We start from the raw sequence: 18,625 nt of genomic DNA on the forward strand, positions 1-18,625 counted from the left end.
ATTCACCAACACCAGCTTCTGTTGCTGGTAACAAGGTCATTTATTGGCTCCCACCAGAGACTTTTGAAGAACTTCTCATTTGTTCACAGTTTTAGCTTGTGAAATGGAGCCCCATTTGTCAACCTGTAAGAGAGCTCTCTTCAATAATGCATTTGTGTATGTATGCATGTATATATGTATGCATGTATGTATGCATGTATGCATGTATGCATGTATGTATGTATGTATGTATTGAGACAAGGTCTACGTTAATGTAGTCCAGGGTTGCCTTGAACTCCTGTGTATCCCAGGCTGGCCTTGAACTCACTTTGATCTTCCTGCCTCAGTCTTCCGAGTGCTGGGATTATAGACATGCACCATCAGGCCTGGCCAGCAATTTTATTTTTAAATGGCTCTTGGCTTAGCAAATTTATTCCACTCGGGCTACATTTACTTTTGGTGATCCAGAGAAAAGTAAAATAATGCAGTAAAGTAATGCAGTGACGAGATCTCTAATCTTTCTCTAGGCACTGGGAATACTGTGAAGCTTACCATGGAATTACTTAGAAAGCTACTGGGCAATGCATGCATTTTTAGCTCCCTGAAACATGCTGGAATTCTTCGTCCTTCCTGACATGATAGAGAGATGTGTGAAGTCAGTGCAAATGAGCCGAGTTGGCTTGCGTGTTTGGTCATCCTTGTGGGGCCTTTTCGCCCTGGCCTTTGCTTGTGGTTTCTTGAAACTGAACACCACTGATCTCTGTTCAAGCAGAATGTTTCAGCAAATCCCCAGAAAGAGGCTTTTCTTCTGTGGCTCTGTTGCATGTTGTGTGGTTTTCGGAAATACTTCCTCAAAACCAGAGCGTTTTATTGGGGAGAATTCTAACAGTGTGATGGGAACGCTGGTGAGGGAATCTTTAGCAACAGCTGCATTTTCAGCTGTTAATTCTGGGATGCTCAGCGTCCTCAGAGAAGAAAGAAGAACTAAGGCCATCACTGGATGGTCGCTCACTGTATGGAAAAGGGAAGACAAGGACCGGTTAAAAGTAAGGAAGGGTATTAAGCCAGGAGAAGGCACAGCAGGTACAAGCTTAAAAGCTATAATCAGGGAAGGCTTAGGAACTGACAAAACATTTGTGGGCAAACATGTGGCTGATGGAGGTGGGCTGAGTCACAGGGCAGGTCTCCGTGCTTCTTATGCCTGCAAAACAGGAACACCAACAGTGAAATCTCTTAAAAGCATCCCGAGGCCTGATGTGGTGAGCACTTGTAATTCTAACTTGCTACTCAGGAGGCTGAGGCAGGAGGATTACAAGTTCATGGCCTGTCTGGGCCACTGTCTCAGAGTGGAATGGAATAGAATGGAGTAGAATTGCATCCCTGGAAAACAAAAAAATGCTGGAAACATCAAAGCATCCCTGGATACACAAAATCTCAGTCCTGTTAACACTGTCAGTCCTACACCACGACACCCACCAGAGAGCTCAGTGTCCCATTCTGTCATCTGGATTCTGACAGAAAGCACAGCAGTGAGGCCAATAAGAAAGATACAGTCCTCAGAGCTCGCTACTCCCAGAGATGACAGATCTGCGTTTCTTTGAAAGTAGTTGTGGCCTTGTTTGTGGATCACAGATCCATGATTTATGGTAAGGAGAAAGATGGGCATTCGGTCTGAAGCTCTGGACTCAGTGTGAAGAATGACAGTCACATCCTTCCACGTCCTCTCTAGTGCCCCTGGGGAAGCACTATGACGGTCACATCCTTCCATGTCCTCTCTAGTGCCCCTGGGGTAGAAGCACCAGCCCATAGTTTACCTGGTCCAGTGATACCAGAGAGAATGGGGGATGACAGTGGGGTATGGGAATCTTCTTGCATGTTTAAGTAAAAGCACAGGGAAAAAAAACTATGTGTATATTGTGTGTGTGAGAGACAGGTGTGTGTCCACACCTACATGCCTGTATATATGTGTATGAATACAAACTAAATGCACGCACACACCTCCACCTGTCATCCACGGATCCATCTACTCCGTCCATCCACATTCCATCTGACAATACCCCTCTGAATCCATGACCAGATGCTGTACTGTTCTTTTAATAATACCAGGAGGCAAATGTCTTAAAACTTACGCATGTGCTTTAGAACACATAAGGTATCTATTGTTAAATGTCTCACTCAATGAGCTTTTGAGAAGTTTAACAAAACAGCAATATTTAGATGGGATTTCTAAAGTCTCTCATTTGTGGAGGGGAGGATAACATTCAGTGGGAAATAATTCTATCCAAGATAGTTTAGTTTTCATGTAAATTTTACAAACCCTTTTTTTCTATTTTAATTTTTATTTTTAAAAATTTTTTTAGACTTTTTTTTTTTTTTTTTTAAATTGGTACTAGGAATTGAACTCATGACCACATGCTTGCAAGGCAGGCGCTTATGCCGCTGAGCTAAATCCCCACCTCTTCTTCTTCTTCTTCTTTTTTTTTTTTACCAAAATTTTTTTAAAAAAAATTATTTTGCAGGAAAGTCTCACTGAGTTGCCGGGTTGCTCAGCCTGGGCTTGGACTTGTGATTCTCTTGCCTCAGCTACCCAGAGTGCTGGAACTGCAGGCATCACCACCATGCCTGATGGCTGTGACACGCAACATGCCGCCTCTCCCGATGGGAATGCGTGAACATACAGCCTGGAGGGTAATTCACCACGAGAATGGGATGCTTCTGCTCCCCAAAGTCACCCTCATGTCCTTGGGCACAGTTCCTCCCGACTGTCTCAAGCAAACACTTGGACCTGACTTTTATGGATCACGTTTTTGCTTTCTCCACATGTTCACTACTGGAGTGTGCATGCCTTACGTTGGAGTTTAGTTTTGCTTATTCCTGAACTGTGAATGAATGGAGTCATGCTTTATTAAGTGTGCTGGGTCTGGATGTGTTTTGTCAACTGCTAGGGGTGGGGGTGAGATCTTGTGTCTTATGTGTAGCTGTAGTTTGTACACTTTTCGTTACTGTGTAGTTTCATTGTGTAAATAGGCTATAGCTTTGTAATCTGTTCATTGCTGATGAGCATTTGGGTTTGCTCCAATGCTTGGCTATGGAGAATAACACTTCACTGGTCATTTCTGGGTATTTTCCCTGCACTGAGCGCATGCATTCTTGGGGTGTGTCCCTGGGAGCGGAATTGCTGATTCTTCATCTTGGATAGAATGGATAGAGACCAATTATACTCTCTGTGGTCTTGTAAGAGAATTCCTGTTTGCTTCAAGTCCCCAGGGAAGCCCCGGAATCATTAGTCATTTTTATTGTAGGGATTCTGCTAATGGGTGATTGGCTGTTTTTAATTTATATTTTCTTGAGAATCAGTAAGGTTAAGCTCCATTCATGATTTTGTTGGCCCTTTGCACTGTCTATACACTTTTCACTTTTTTATATGAAGTTGTCTTTTTCTTACGGATTTTGTTCTACATATATATATATATTTCTGGCTAATATGCCTTTGTTGGTTCATGAATTGTAAAATTTTTATCTTTATTTTGCTTTCTATATCAGTTCTATTTTTTTTTTTTAAATCTCTTCCTGATTCTGGATTACCCACAGTTACCCTAGATTACAAAATCATATATATACATACATATATATGTATACATATGCTTGTGTGTTTGTAAACTCATACATATGATTTTATCCCTTCCAGCATCATCTAAGTGCATTAGAGTATTTTTATTTCCTCCTGGTTTTTATATTATTATGGTAAATATTTTATTTTTATTTAAGTCTCCTACACCTGGTATTAATATATGTATCTTTGTCTCAAATGATCTATGTTTCTGATGATATAGAATTCTTGGCCAGGCTTGGGAGACATTACCTCGTCCTCCTGCTGAGAACTCCTCTCAGCCTCGCCACTGTCTTTTTGTCAATCATCCACCTTCCTCTCGTGCTTGGTGGGTTTTTGTCTCTGTCTTTGGCTTTCCTAGTAGAACCTTTTCCTTTATTCTGGTTGGGGTTTGTATTACTTCTTGGATCTGTGGGGTTGTGTCTTTTGTGCATTTGGGACTGTATTTGCAGCCTGCATTTCTTCTGTGCAGCCGCCCCACTCCCTTGCGTATTAGACCTTTTCTCCCAGTATTTACCATGCGTGGAGCCTCTCTTTCTTTTTACTTGTGGTGTTTCTTATCCATCTACAACTCATTCTGCCGAACTGAACCACTGTTTACTTGCTCAGCAGATTTTGTATTTTGGGCTCTACCTGTGCTGAGCACTGACTTAGATACTCAGAGTTCTTCACAGAGCAAAAGAGAGTCCCTTATCCTTGTGAGTTTCCATTACAGATAAATGATTGCTTATTATGGTAACTAATTATTCATTAATATTCAGTTTATATTAACTGATGGCATTTCACTTGGTACGGGGGTAAGGAGGTAAGAAGTGCTGATGTAATGAAGGCAATATGGGGGGTGGCTCTGGGTGAATGGGGAGGTCTGGAGGGAAGTGGACTGAGTTAGGGTATGGTCAGGAGCAGGTATCATTTGAATGAAGACTAAAAGTATGTAGCAGTATTCCAGAAAGTGGAAGCGTGTCTGGAAAGTTCAGGGAGCATCAGAAAGGCCAAGTGTGGGTCCAGCGACCGGCCCAGGGGATGAAGGAGCAGGAGACAAAGCAGAATGACAGGCTGGAGGGCCATGGGCTGTGTGGGTCTCTCTAAGGGCTCAGCTGGTACCCCAAGCAGAGGAGGTATGGAATCCACTTTACATTTTAAAAGCTCCCTTTGGCTCTGGGTGCAGAATGCACTGCAGAGAGGCCAGAGTAGGAACAGGGACACTTTTTAAGGAAACTTTGCTGTGATCCAGGAGAGAGTCGTGCTCAGAGTATGGTGGCAGTGGTGGTGGTAGTGAGAAGAGACTTGGGTTTGCACATGTTTGGAAAGAGGATGTGGCTAAATTCGATGCAGGTTGTGAAAGAAGGAGAAGTCAGGTCAGCTCCTGCATTGCGGCCTGGATTGAGAGTTTTGAGTGGTCCTCAGCTGAGCTGGGAACTGCGTCAGAGGACGCCCAAAGGACTGCTCTGCAGTCTCTGCCCTCCACATCTGTCTCCCAGAAGTGGGGTCTGCAGGGACAGGGAAGGCCCAGGCTGAGGCACAGATGGAAAGCTGAGTGAGTGTGGATGGCGCTCAGTGTCACAAAGACGGGATGTCCAAAACCTGTGATTGACTTCTCCAGAGGCAGGGCAGGAGATGGGATTTAGGAGATGCAGATTGGCTTGGGGTCACCGTCTCCAAAGAAAGGGAAAGAAACAGGCCTAGACAGAGAGGTCAAACAGTGATGCAGGGCAGCGTAAGTAGCCCTGGTACCAGCAGTGCCCATAGTTGTCCTATGGAGCTCATAGGACTGATTCTACGTCTCTATCACACTTGGCCACCTGATAGAGCCTCCCTGGATGCCATTCTCTGTAGCTGAGAAACAGATCCTGAGGATCTGACAGCTGGAGGCTTCCTGTTAACCTCAGTCCTCCTAATGGACAGCGAGTCCTTCCTGGAGCAGGGTCAGGGGAGCAGACCTGACTCCCTCCCTGACCCAATCAGTGTAGCTCTGTTTCTTTTAGGGCTTGGAGCTCTCCAGCATGATGAAGTCTAGAGGAAGAGAAAGAACCAAGGAAAGCGGCTAGCAAGGCTGAGATAGATCAGAAGAATCATGGTGTCTTGGAAGCCAAGCAGAATGAGTAACACATGTGATACTGCTGTTGTGACAGGTTTAGTAAAATGGAGAATGAGAAGGCAGTGGATTTACCAGTTAGGAGGTCATGAGTACCCTTGAGAAGAACATGTGGACGGGTAGACTTCCTCATTGGAGCGGGCTGAAGAGAGAATTGGAAAAGAACAGAACAGCAGATAGAGTCAGTCGTGTGTTTTTCTGCAGAAGACCAGAAGAAACGGCATATTTTATACTTGCAATTCAGCGATAGAGAAGGGGCAGAGAAAAGTTGCTGGAATACCGTCTCTGAGTGAGTAGGGAGTGTGAGGATAGGGTCAAGTCACAGAGGATGGGTTGATTTTCAGCAGAAGCAGGGACCCTTAACCTTGTTCACAAGTGGGAAGGTACAGTGTAGGCTATAGAGAGAGCCTTGTCAGCAGTAGGTATGGTCTCAGGAGTTTGTCATAGTTCTCCCCGATTGCTTCATTTTCCCCAGAGAAGTAGAAAAATGATCATCAGTGGAGAAAACAGGTGGGGAGATATTATTGGGCATTTGGGAAAAGAAGATGTATTATGCAGGGCTCTAGAGGAACAGAATCAATAGAAAATATATGTATAGTTATGCATGTTTGTTATAGTTTGTTATAGTTATGTTTTGGGAGATTAGAGGTGAAATAAAAAGCTCAGAGGTGGGAGAATTCACACTAGTCAGCTGTTCAGGGTAGAGATGGAGGTTCGTAGCTGCTCAGCCGTAGGAGATGGGAGCTGCAAGGAGGCACTGGCCCATGGTCAAAGGCCCAGGAGCCCCTACCAGAGCTTGGTGCAAGTCTGTGTTGCAGGAGATTGATGTCCAACAGCATTAGCAGCAGAAAATACAACTGCTCCGAAAGTCTGGAGCTCTTTACAACAGGCACCCTTCCTACTCTTTCCCTTTTCATTCTATACAGACTACGAACCTATTGGCTGCTGCCACCCACACCCAGACTGAGGTTGTCCCTCAGTTTGCTGGCTTACCTGTCAGTCATCCATAAACACACCCAGAAACGTACTTAATTCATTCTAGTGGACTTGTCACGATTGATTGTCATGAAAGAGAAGATGCAAACTCTGTGAGTGGGAGTGTGTGAAAGAGCTGGAAATTTTGGAGCAGTTGCTAATGTTAGCAGCTGTGAATTTACTGATCATGAGACCAGTCAGCACACTTGTGTCTTATTTTGGTTTTATTTTGTTTTCTTAGCTATGAGGGTTCAGGCATGAACTTAGCAGTTTGTTCAATTTAACTATGTTGGTATTTTGATCAAAAGGATGTGACCAAATAATGGAGGGAATCAATCTGGGTAGCTTATAAATGACTAAGACAAAAAATAAAATAATAATAAATAAATATCACAGTTCTGAAAACTGAGAAGTCCGAGATGAAGAGTCAGAGGCTAACAAGGGCCTGCTTCTTCCCTGACTCCTGCGTCTTTGGCTGGTGGGAGGAGCACGGGGCTCTCTGGGATCTCTGACAGGGGTACTTGTCGCAGTCCTAGGAGCTCTGGAGTCATGAGCTGATCCTTGCAGAGGCCCCAGCTCCAAGTGCTGGCATCTTAGGCGTTCAGCATTCAGTGTTTTCAGGGGACATGAACAGATACGAAGAGCAGGCTGTTTGCATGGGTGGTGGTAGGCTGAGGGGGATGCTCTGGCATTAACAGCACACAGGACTTACTGGTGTCATCTTTCTCCTCTCTGCTAACAGCCCACATGCCTTGAAAATTCTGATTGTTATGACATGACTTGGAAATATCAAATATTTGTGTATTATTGGGATAAATACATCTCTCTCTCCCATTCCCTGTGTTTTTACTTGGTGTGTTTGTGCGTGGCAGATAACTTACCTTTTGTGGTTAAAGAAGAGGCCTCAAATCTGAGGGTTTGAATCTGGCTTCTGCAGTAGAAGTACCATTGCAAGGCAATGGCTCTCTAGTTATTAAAGTCACCAAACAGGTGTTGAAGATCCATGGTGTGCTAAGCACTCTTCAGGGCCCTGAAACAGAGTTGTAAGCAAGCAAATGCCATCAGAATGCCTGAACAGAGTTGATAGTCTAATATGGGAGAGGAAACATAAACAAAGGAATAGAAAAAGAAAATAGCAAGGAGAGAGGCATAAAGCAGGAAGTAAGAAAGGAACTGCACCAGGGAGAAGGAATAGAGGTGGTGGGCTGAGCGATGGATGGAGGACCGCGCTGAGAAGGTGACACTGAGAAAGACCTCAAGGCCTCCACAGTTACACGTATACATAGGACAAGAACAAACCTGTGTGGGAGCAAATAGAATGAGTTGGAAGCAAGTCCTCATGAAAACAAAAACCCACTTTAATGCTAAAGGTCAAGAATATTGCTTTTGGTTATTGCATCGGAGCCAACAGTATCCATGTGCCACTGTGGGTCTGTCTACCGGACTGCAAATAGAAATTTATGAAGAGGCACCTAGAAGCTTTTAGGGAGTTGGGAAGACATGTGTGGTGTTTCTGTGAGGCTGATGACCTCAGGCCAGCCTACCTGACTCATTTTTGCCGATGGAAAGTTATGCGCGTAAGGGATTACAGCTGATCTTTAATGGGCTGAGTTCATTTGTGGTGAGAAAAAGAACAAAGACTCCCAGGTTGCACAGCTTTGGGAGGGTGAGAAGCAGGAATCCTAAACCCAGCCTTACTAAACAAGGTGTGTGAATTTGTTGAGGCTGGAAAGGAAACGCATGCACTGAGGACTCAGCCTAACAGATGAGTGGTGGCATGGTCCAGTGCTAAGAAACTCTTTTCAGAAACCAGACCTTGGGGAGCAGAGGATTGAGCTTTGCACTGCTCAGGCAACGGGGTGACGTGTTTGTCAACCTGCTGCCCGAGCCTACCCCGCAACAGTAGGCAGGCATAACTCCGGTTCCTGTGCCAGCAGTGATGTGTCATCCTCCTGAGTCACCCACTTTGTTTTTTCCTGGGAAGTCTGGGAGGGCTCGAGATGGATGAGCTACTAGCAAGATTCTGTTCGCTGTGTTTCTTTGACTTGGAATGAGCATGAGCACTTGTGGGAGGTAGCGTGAATAGGTCCATATAAAATACCCAGTTGATGCTTCATTATCTCAGCGCAGACCTCTTGGGAGGCCTCAGTTCTGGGCAGGGGCACAGGGAATACATCTGCAGATTTCTTTCTGCATGCATAGTGTGTGGTCTTTACTGGCTGCCCAGTTTGATATGCTCAGAGTACACACCTGGTGCACTCACCATTCTCAGATGCAGTGAGGATGAACTCCGGTAACTTCATGACAAATCCCAAAATATGTTGCTCTGTACTACATTTGGTTTTGGGGTGGAGCGGAGATACCTGCGGACACTTGCAGGCTTTGAGATTCTCAGTGGGTGCTCTGACTTTGTGAAGCTGGAGCCCAACGACAGTGGTACAAAAAACGCTGGCAACGAGAACATAGAGAAATACAGAACACATGAGGATGGCGAGGGTGGTGAGGAAGACAGGGGGCAGTCCACAGGCGGTCCCGGGTGGGGGCGGGGAACTGAGCCCTGGCTCCAGACAGCCTAAGATTTGGGACCTGTCTCTTGCTTTTGAGTGGCCCTGGGCAGTTTCCTTAACCTCTGTGTGCCTTACTCCTTATCTGTAAAAGTCATTGGTGGTACTTTCTTCACTGGTCATGAGGGTCATGTACACAGATGGTCAGCCCGTCCACTGCGCAGTGGTTTTTCACAGAAAGCATGGTCAGGAAATGTCAGCTATGCCCTGACATTGAAGTTGTCCCCATGAGTCCTGAGTCATGTTGTTTTCTCATTTTGTAGGTGAGAGACTGAGGCTTTACAGAGATTAAATGATGGTCCAGTGACTAGAGAAGGGGCTCCTGGTAGATGTGCAGTTCTCTCTGGACTCCCCCCCAACCCCATGTGTCCTCACACCTCGAATAGTTGATAGAGTACTTACTCATTGAGAGGGAGGGTACTCGTGAGTGTCTATCCTGTTTAGTTTTTTTGATTGATAATTTGGGTTTGATTCATTTACACTTCTGAATTCATGCTCCACCCTTGCTGGTTTCTTCTTGGATTGTGAAATTCGGGACTGGGGTGTCTTGGTGGGAACTGACCCACTGGAGAGATGTTCTGTACAAGCCGCGACAATAGGCATGCTGTCAAAAGGTGTGCCCCGTTTATCACAGTAATTTTGAAAGGTTGAATTTGATAGTTAAGCCATTCCCATTTCATCTCTTCAGATCAGGGAGAATTGCTCTTCTCAGCATGTGGTGAGGGTGGTAGTGACAGGTGAGGGAGAGGAGATATGTTGTAAGGCTTGGTTAGTGTGCGTAGATCAAAGCGTGATTCCTTTCACTTTTAGCAGCAGCGTTGCTCAGAGGTTCGGTGCTGCATTTGAGCCACATGGTGGGATCATTTCTTCTGAATCCCGAAAAAAACAATTGCAGTAAAATCTACACAGCATGAAGACCACCATTTAAAAACTATTTTTTTTTTTTTTTGTCTTTTTCCTTTTTATCGGTACCAGGGATCGAACTCACGACTGCCTGCTTGCAAGGCAGGTGCTTATGCCGCTGAGCTAAGTCCCCAGCCCCTTAAAAACTATCTTAAAGCATATAATTCAGTGGCGTCAATTACATTTAAAATGCTATATCACCACCATATGTGGAATGCAACAAATATACTCTGTGTTCACAACTTTTTCATGTAACTGGAACCATGCAATACTCGTCTTTCTTTGCATCTGACTTATTTGTTAGGAGAAGAAACCATTATGTATGTGTACCCGTTCCCCAAGATGAGTGCAGTTATCATGAATCATAAACATATGGTACTAAAATAGAACTCAGATTTACCTAGGGTATATGCAGCGTGCAGTAGCCACATTAGGACTGCACTGTGTGGATACACTTCCGTGCATTTTGTTGATGGTTTTATCTCTCGGTGGGCACCGTGGTTATTCCTACCTTTCGGCTGTTTTGAATAATGCCACAATGAATATTCCTGTCCAGGTGAAAATGAGAGGGTTCCACAGAATTCAAGGAGACACACTTTGATTTATTGAGGTTCCAGGAGCAGGGCTAGGGGAGTCTTTGTCCCTGACTGTGTTGCAGCTCTGACCCTTGGGCATGTGTGAATCTGTCTGTGTCCCCATTGGGCTTCCACTGCGGTTTGTCTGGGAGGAATCAGGCTGCTTTCAGCCATCCCGCCTTGAGGGTGTCATCCTGGCCAGGTCTCTGAGCCTGGGGTTTCCTTGTGTGGGGCTGATTCAAGATACTTCCCATGCGCCTAACTTATTAATGGTTTGCATTTTAGCTTTAGATAGAAAATATATAATGTGCTCTTTGAGCTATGCTGAGGCTCCAAATGTGTATACATATATTGTGTTTAATGTTAGTTTTATGGAAAAAATATTAAAGGGCAATTGAGTGGTGGAGCACAGAACAGATTTCTTTTGGGAGGCCCAGGTCAGGATGACCTTGTGTGAGTACCTGTGTACTCTGTGAACCTGAGCAGTGACTTCAGATGGATAATTAATATGTGAGATTTCCTGTCTGCTCTTATGTTCATGGGCCTATGGCCTTTATGTGGCTCTTAGACCAGAGGACCCCAAGCCCTGGACCATGCCCGAACCGGTTCCGGTGTCCATGGCGTGCAGGTGATGATTGGGGTGGGCATAGCTTGTCCGTATTTGAAGGTGCTCCTCATGGATCACTTTGCTGCCTGAGCTTTGCTTCCTGTTAGATCAGCAGCCTTAGGAGCCTGAGCCCTGCTGTGCTCTGTGCAGGTGAGGATCTGTGTTTTTTGTCCTTTTGAGTCATCCTGACCCCTCCCTTTGGAAAACTGTCTTCTAATGGAACCAGTCCCTGGTGCCACAGTGGGTAGGCACTGGTATCTTGTGCTGCCTCAAGCCATTTGATAGTTTGAGATATTTCTTGTTGAAAATAATCTTTCCATTAGGGAAAATGCTGCCAAGTGCCCCAAGCAACCATAAAAATCTAATGTGTACATTCTTAGATGGAAAGAGAGGACGAGTAATTCTCCTTAGTATGTTTCCCAACCATTATTCGTAAGCCATCTTCTAATTTTAATTGATTATACTCCTTTCATGATCTGAGAACACTGGGTGTTGTCATGCATTACTAACAGCTCTACAGGCATTGACCTTTTTGTCACTACTCTATCGGAGTGCTTGGTGTCCAAGTTCTCATTCTTTACCTCTTTCCCTTGCAATATTCTGCAGTAGGTTTTGGTCCAGAAATGACAGCTACACCTATGCTTTAATGTAAAGCAAAAATCAAAATGATTCCAGCTTGTGATTAACAAAAAGCAAATCTATAAATTGGTTGGCCTTGTGAGTGCCAGAGGCCTGTGCGACCCTCATTAGGAGTGGCCCACTACCATCCAACTATAAGGGGTCTTGTGGAAGACTTCAGATCAAGGGTCTCTGTGACTCCAAGGCTCTGGGGTCTCTCTGTGTTCCTGAGATCTTGGAGGGGCCCTGCTATCCCACCCAGCATGGGCCTTGAGCCTGAACCACACTTTCCCTATTATCAAAACAGCAATATTAACATAAAAGGATTACAAATGCACTGAGATAGTCTGAGATACTGGCTTGGCTTAAATCCTGTTTGAAAAGAGTCTGGGCATGTTGAGTGTTCCTTCTCATTTGGAGAAAGCCTTGGGCATGTGCCCAGGACAAGGCCCGTGAGCACAGGCTTCCCACTGCAATCACCGTCTCTTTCCACTTTCCGAGCACTAAAGGGGAACTGAAAGGCTCACTCTAAATCATCAGTCTGGTGGTCGGTGCAGCCCAGCCTGAATCTCCTCTGTGACCAAACGAGGCTGCCAACCCTGAGGATGCTCTCCAGCTCAGCTTTGTCAGGGATCATGAGTTTTGCTGCCTGTGCACTATTTGCAGAGAAGGCAGCGCTAGAGTTAGAAATTGACCTCTTGTTTTCTTATGTTTGTTCCTCTGCATTCTTACGTTCAGTGCCAGCGACAATTCATATAGCTTCTGCTGCCAAGCAGAGAGGTGTTGGAAAGATCCCGCAGCAGGAAAGCCCAGATGCTGGCCTCCCATGAGCCACGTGGACTCTTGTGCAAAGTGCCCTGAACCCTGTGATTGGCGGCACACTGTGTGTGTGGGTGGCGGCACCTGGTCCTCTATGGTTTATGGCTGGACGGCGCTATGGGCTCAGGGCTTTTCCCATGCTCTTGGTTACCTTTATCCTCTGGTTGTATTTCCTTCTCCTCTTGTCCTTTTGGTTACAGATTGTGTGAGTCATAGGTGTGGGGCCATGCACCACAGAATCCTGAAACTCATGACCTTGGTGTGTTAAAGTTGTTCTTCCGCAAGGAAATCTAAGTTGGGCAGTGACAGAGAAGGGGATTTAAAATCATGGAAAAGTATAATTGGAAAATAGAATTAGGAAGCCAGACAAAATGAAATTGATTATTGTGCTTTGATTGTTGAGAAAATGAAAGTCTGTAGATTTTAAGAAACTGGCCACTGAGTCCCTACTGTGACTTCCAGAGGTGGCATTCGAAGACCATTAGAGTTTTCTTGACCTCTTTTTGACAAGCCTTCTTTTTTGAGAATATCTCTGCCTGCTTGTTAGATATTCAGTTTTCAGAGAGTGCAAACTATGTAGAGTTTCTACATTTGCTTGGCACAAGGTGGAATTTGAAGTTTGCGAATATTCTTGCATCAAATCAAATTTAATGAGGGCTGCACTTCAAGGTGCCACCTGGCAGAAAGAAGCTTGTGTTTCCCAGAGAAGGGCGGCCTCACCCAGGGCTAAATGTAGGGTTTTCAGACGCGTCCTTCTTCCTGAGCAGATCGTGAGATTCCTAAGCACGGGAGTGGGTGGAATTAGTCCCTATTGAATCCTCCAGTCAGTTTCCAAATAATTAAAAGCATTGATTTTGATCATTGGTCTATAGCTAACTACAAAAGGTATTCCTGAGGAAACCATGAGTTTGCATGGGAAATGGTGTTTTCATTTGGATTTGGAAAATTTGACCCGCCTTCTTGCTGGGCTTCACCTAATGGGCATGAGGGTGCAGGTACATCTCCTCAGCCTTGAAGCTGATTGGCTGTTGCTAGGTGATGCAGATGATGACATATTGGGTTTCTTACCTTACCCTAGAGTGGTCTTCTCAACTCTCTCTGCAAACTGGACAGGGTGGGGTACTCTCTGTGGTGGCCACTGGGGTCACATTTGTACCCTCTCCATTGATTAATTTGCATGTTGGTGTGAAGCTGCCTAAATTCCTGAGGGTTGGTTCTGAAAGCCTTTGGACTGAAATCCATATGACATTGGCTTAAGGGTAATATTGGTGTCACTCAGAATATACTTCCAACTATTACACACACACACACACACACACATATAGCCCAGCAAGCTAAAGACTGAGTTAAAAACAGTTTTGGGGGAAAATAAGCAAACTCTCCTTAGTTTTTTATTTGTGGCTATAAATAGACAGATTTAGCTCTTTTTCTCCCCATATTGAATATTTTTCATTGTGCTTATTAATAATGCAGTCTCCTCTGTCGCTTTTAGCTAGCCCTTGTATTAGTATCCCTTGATGAGCTGGATGTGGTGATGTATGCCTGTAATCTCGGAATGCCGGTAATCTGGGAGGCTGAGGCAGAAGGATCACAAGCTAGCAGGGGCAAGACCCTATCTTTTTATGTACTTCATATGGGCCTTGAGTTCACTATGTACCCCAGTCTGGCTTTGAACTTATGACGATCCTCCTGCCTCAGCCTCCCAACTTCTAGGATTACAAATGCTCACCACCACGCTGGGCTAAAACCCTGTGTTCAAAAACAAAAATAAAAACAAAGACAAAAACATAAACATAAATATAAACACAAACACAAAACTAGGGATGTGACAGTGCGAAGGCCTTGTGTTTAATCCCCAGGACCACAAAAAAAAAAAAAAAAAGAAAAAACATCCATTGATGATTCAGATACCTTTCAAGGGCGTCATGGCTCCCAGTACTTGGAAGTCTTTTTACACATGTCCTGTCCTCTAGGTGATGCTCATTGTTTTTGTAACTTGGCTTCTTTAGCCTGGTCTCCACCATTATCGCCATTTTGAGCAACTGTTGCGAACAAGTTGGTTGTGCTCCCCCTGCTGGCCGCATTTCTTCTGCACAGAAACATTTTGACGTGTAAATTGGGTTGAAAATGCCTATGTTCACCTTTTTCTCTTCCTAAATTTACACCTTTTTTTTTTTTTTTTAAATTAGCAAATCCACTGCTGTTCTGTCGGTCAGGTTGGGAAGCTGACGACCTCCAGAAGGACAGCACGTTGTGCTGGCCACTCACTTCACGAGTGGCATGCCTGCGAGGGTGCCACAGCCCGCTGTGCCCAGGGCCAGGGTGTGATGCAGGGCGTGCCCTGGTGGCAGCGATGCTGTTCTGTGAGGTTGGAGGACGCTGCCTGGAGGCGCCCAGGCTTCCATGTTGGTGGTTTTACCTGTATCAGGTCAGTCCTTCTGGCCAGGCTCTTGACACCTGACAGCCACTGCTGTAATCGGCAGGTATATTATGCTAATCCTGACCCTTCAGGCTCTGCTCTCCTGACTCTGTCAGTCATGGGGATTCTGCAGAAGTAGCACAGGGGCCTCGAGGCTCTGGCCTGAGAAATGGTGGGGACAGACTCGGTTCAGTCCAGCACGTATTACCCAGTACCTACCGTACATGTGACTCACTTGAAGGGGATTCAGGATGAGCCAACAGCTGGGCATGGTGGTACACACCTGTAATCCTAGCAGTCTGGGAGGCTGAGGCAGGAGGATCACAAAGCGGAGCAACTTATCGAGACTCTGTCTTGAAACAAAACAAAACAAAACAAGGACTGGGATGCAGTTTGGTGAAAAGACCCTGGGTTCATTCCCTAGTCCCCCCTACCTCCCTGCAAAAGAAAGATGAACCAAACCATTCTCTTCTGGGCAACACCCAGTGCTAACATTGAGAAACCTCTTCTGTGATATTAAATAATACCAGATATAAGTAAAGTATACACAGCACTGCAGAGTTAGAAGAAACACCTTTTAAGATAGCAGAATAATGGTCACCAGGGGGAAAGGCATGATTGATGGGAGGGGCCAGTCAATGGGCTAAATAGGAGGGATAAATTCTAATATTGCAAAAAAGGTGACTGAAGGTCATCCATAATGGTTTATTATGTACTTTAACATACCTGGAAGAGCAAGCTTTGAATCTTTCACCGGATCACCGTACTGACAAATATACTGATTACTTTGATTCGATCATTATATACTGTGTACCTTTGTGGAACCATTGAGCCATACCTATACATTTCCACAATTACAGCATTTGAATTTAACAAAAGACAAGTCAGCCATCTTTACTTCTTAGGTCATCATCAGACCAGAAGCCCTGTGGTATCACCGCCCATCTGATGAGCTGACCACATGGTGCTCACTGTCCTATCCTGTGAGTGATGCCAATGAGATTAAACATCTTTCCTGTTCCGAGCAGAGTGTTTCCAGCGTCCAGGGGAGAAATGACCCATGGGGCCTCTGCTGGTTTTGCTTTGTCTCTGTGTCTCTTATCTCTTACTGCTCCAGAGTGTCCCCTTCCCCACCCCCACCGCCGTCTCTGATTCTGAAGCTGATACCTGGCCGTTAGGTTGCTTTCCTTCCTGATTATTTTCAGCCAAATTCAGCACTAGTAGCCTAGTGAGGGCCCCAAAGCACCGAGAGCTTTAACATGTGACCTGCACCCTGTGCAGCTGGTTCTCAGCCATCAAATGCTGCATGATGGAGGAGAAGTTTTAGTGCATCATTTTACAGGTCCCAGGAGTCTCTTATAGTGTTGATGATGCTTTTGGGAATAAATGAATACAGTGTCAGTTGATAGCCATTTCTGTGTCTCAGGGTTTCTCATCAGCAGCTCTGATGGTGTGGGGGGGCTGCACAGTTCTTAGCTCTTGGTGGGGGGGCATCCTAAGCCCTCTGTGATGTTTAGCAGCATCCGTGACTTCTACTCCCAGGGCTGTTTGCACAGATATTGCCGCTCTGTGCAAACTCTCTTCATCCAGAGCATTCACGGCCACACTCTTTTTGTGTGTTTGCTGTATTCATTTATAAAATAATTATACATTTCTACTTATGCCAAGCTCTGTGCAAATGACCAAGAATATAAACACGAACCTTTCTTCATGTATTCTATAAGAGTACGATCGACTCAGCCTGTAACTCTGACGGGCCTGGAGACACCAGGACTTCTCTAAGGAGTGCTGCATTTCTATTTTTGTAGCCTGCATTTGTGAGGAAAGTCCTCTCCATGTGGGTCAGTAGCCTTGGCTGCTGGCACAGCCGCTGACCTTGTGCAATGATAACGCGCTATTAATTTATCAGTTTCCCCCACGAGTGGTTTAGCCCTTTCACGTCCGGCTTCTCCCTTGTCTCTTCAGATTTGCTGTTATCTTATAAAATTGTGATTTCCTTCACGCTCTCCAGCCTGCTACCCGAGGCTTCATGGAACCAGTGGTCATTTAAAGTTTTATTTAACAAAACTTTTCCTTGGAAACCAAGGTCTGTTCCAGAGTGATAGTCATTAGACTGTTTGCTGGTGAATTTGAAGTTTGCATGTTTTCTCTTAAAAACTGCTGTAAGTCAAGCCTTTCCTTTTCTTTTTTTTTGTGGTATCAGGAATCGAACTCCGGACCTTGCACTTGCCAGGCAGGTGCTGTGCCGCTGTGCTATTGTCAGGGCGATGCAGCATGGTGGGCACTTCATGTTTTCTTACATTGTCTGCTGTATTTTTGTTTGCCTGAAACAGTTTGTGACAGGTTTTAAGGAGCAGCCGGCCAGCTGAAAATTTTGTTTCTTTCCTGTTCCCAAAGACAGATGTTTAGGAATCAGCTCGCCCCTTCATAGACCACCCAGCCTTTCTGACTGCGACCAGGGGTTAGATTTAGGCTTTCCAGCCTGTAAAGTCCTTTAACAGGCATTGCTTTTTTTTTTTTTTTGCCAGGCTCCACCCCTGGATCTTTTACGCGTTGCGCGGGGCGACCACCTTCACCCTCCTTGCGGCCCTGGGGTCTGGCGTCCCGCAGCCGGGTCCGGCGCCCGGGGAGTCCGGCTCACGCGCGGTCGGGGCGAAGGGGGGCGGGGCGGGGACGGCGGAGGGGGCGGGGCGGGGAGGAGCGCGGCCCGCGGCGCACCCCAGCTTCCAGATTCTCGCGCGGAGCTCGCGGTGACACCCGCTCCTCGTCCGCAGCCGGCGGCCGTTTCCTCTCTCGTCTCCCGAAGTTTGGGAGGTGAGAGGCTGGACGAGCGAGCGGGGTGGGAGCTGGAATTCTCCGATCCCCTCCTGCCCCTGGCGAATCTCTCGGGTTTGGGGGGCCCGGGGCCGGTGCGGCCACGCATGAGAACAGGTGAGAGCCGGGAGCCGCGTCCTGAGGCCGGGGAGCCCCAAGCACCCCGTGCGCCCCCCGCCCGTCCCGCGCTCCGTGCGCCCCGGGTCCTGGCTGCGCGCGCGGGGCCGGAGCTCTGAGAGCTCTCGATCGCCCCCGTCCCGGCCCCCTGTCAGCGGGGTCGCAGCCCTGGGGTGCCGGCTGGGCAAGGCGCGGGGCGCCAAGGTCCCCGGCGGAGGCGCGTCCACAGCGGCTGCCCCGCGGCACCGGGACAAGCGCACGTCCATCCCTGCAGACGGCCGGAGAGGGGCTGCGGGCTCGGGTGCGAGCCAGCCCCCGGGGATCCTCTGAAGCGTCCGGGAGAGGCCATGGAGTCTCCTCGGGCTGATTTTCAGTTTGTCCTCTCCTGGCCTTCAGGGCACCGAGGTGTTACCAGTGCGTCCAGAACTTTTCCGAAGCTGTCCGTGTCTCCCTACCGCTGGAGCATCTCGGGTCGATCGCCCCAGTGGATTCCGGTAGGGTGTGGAGAGGAAGTTGGGGTGGAGATGGGG

At 46.5% G+C, this 18,625-nt stretch overlaps 1 protein-coding gene across 8 annotated transcripts in view; it reads left to right on the forward strand.

The window, feature by feature from the left end:
• Tiam1 (TIAM Rac1 associated GEF 1) overlaps positions 1-18,625 on the forward strand; it is a 359,373-nt gene that overhangs the window by 158,366 nt on the left and 182,382 nt on the right. The window contains exons 1-2 of one of the 8 annotated variants that reach the window (XM_063252515.1): positions 17,884-17,978; positions 18,492-18,589. The exons of 5 other annotated variants lie outside the window; for them this stretch is intronic. The gene's annotated coding sequence lies outside the window, so the exon portion shown is untranslated. Of the gene's footprint in view, positions 1-17,883; positions 18,096-18,491; positions 18,590-18,625 lie in introns of those variants that run through there. 2 more of the 8 variants (XM_063252513.1, XM_063252514.1) reach the window with 2 other exon arrangements.

The sequence above is a fragment of the Cavia porcellus genome, unplaced genomic scaffold (genome assembly GCF_034190915.1).
Source record: "Cavia porcellus strain 051 isolate PalLab524CR breed Dunkin Hartley unplaced genomic scaffold, mCavPor4.1 scaffold_7, whole genome shotgun sequence".
Taxonomy (NCBI): Eukaryota; Metazoa; Chordata; class Mammalia; order Rodentia; family Caviidae; genus Cavia; species Cavia porcellus.